The sequence below is a fragment of the Mus musculus genome, chromosome Y (genome assembly GCF_000001635.26).
Source record: "Mus musculus strain C57BL/6J chromosome Y, GRCm38.p6 C57BL/6J".
Lineage (NCBI taxonomy): Eukaryota > Metazoa > Chordata > Mammalia > Rodentia > Muridae > Mus > Mus musculus.
The window spans coordinates 23,945,399-23,946,966 of NC_000087.7; positions in this window are offsets into that span (position 1 = coordinate 23,945,399).

The window sequence follows — 1,568 nt, forward strand, 5'->3', positions numbered from 1 at the left end:
TGCCAGTTCTCATGGGTTTCAAACTCTATGAGGTTGCCCAATATGTTGGTCACTACTCCTGAGTAGCCCCTGTGCTTCATGGGGGTCTTACTGGGTCCCATAAGCACTCTGAGTGTTTCTTTTGTTTGTTTGGTTTTATTGTTGTTGTAGTTTTGTTTTTGTTTTCTTTGGTTTTTTTTTGTTTTTGTATTTTTTTTTGTTTTGTTTTTAGTCAGGCTTGTCATGGACTCAATCATTTGTGTTTTTTCTCTAGAATAAGTTTAAATGCCAAATGACTTGAAAATACTCTCTATTGTTGATTAATTTTGGTATTTAAGAGAGTTTTTGTGCTAGCTGGATGTCTTAATTAGGGTTCCAATGCTGTGAAAAATCACTATGACTAAGGCAACTCATTAGAAACATTTCATTAGGGCTTTTCAACATTTCATTGCAGTTTCAAAGGTTCAGTCCACTATCATCAAGGAAGTAAACATGCAAGTGGCTGGGAATATGTGGTGGTGGAGAGGAAGCTTAGAGTCTTCTGCATGCAGGGATGGTGTCTTCCACACTGAGCAGAGCTTTAAAGCCTCACAGTTATATGCTTCCTCCAAAGAGGCTACACCTACTCCTATAAGGCCACACCTCCTCGTAGTCCAACTACATTCAGAGTGCCATACTGGTTTCATAGAAACTTGACAAGATCTAGAGTCTTGAAAGAGGAGGAGCCTCAGTTGAGAAAATGCCTCTTTAAGATCAAGCTGTAAGGAATTTTCTTAATTGGTGGGAGAGGACCCAGTTCATTGTGGGTGGTGACACCCTTGTGGTGGTAGTCTTGTGCTCCTCATGGAAGCAAGACTTAAGGAGCATGTCAATAAGCATCACCACTCCATGGCCTATGCATGAGCTTCTGGATCCAAGAACCTGTGTTGTTTCAGTTTCTTTCCCAACTACTTTGATGATGAACAGCAATGTGGAATATAAGCTGAATAAAACTTTTGCTATGGAAATAGCTCTTTGGACATGTTATGTCCTTACAACAATAGAAATTTTAAGTAAGACAATTTCTTAGAGAAACAAAATATCTAATAGTACCACTGTCACTTATCCTATAAGGACAAATAATGTGTAGGTGTTTTATTTTAATTTAAAGGTAAGATATTCTCATGTATATAATGACATGCAATTGTTCTAGTTTGCATCTTTCTCACACTGATGAATACTAACATCAAACATAACTTGGGAATATAAGGGTTATTAGCTTACATGTTACAGACTATTACCAAGGAAGGCAAAACAGGAACTTGAAGCATTACCAGGAAAGAGTGCTTATTGCTTGACCCTATCTTAGTCATTGTTCTATTGCTGTGAAGAGACATCATGGATAAAACAACTATTATGAAACAAAGCATTAACTGGGGGCTTGAATACACTTACAGAAGTTTAGTCCAACATCAAGTTAGTGACCGCAGCACTGGAGCAATAGAACTATTGATCCTTAGACAGAGACAGATATTCTGCCATTACATTGGTTTCTTGAAAACTCAAAGACCACCCTTATTGACACTACCACTTCCTCCAATGAAGCCACA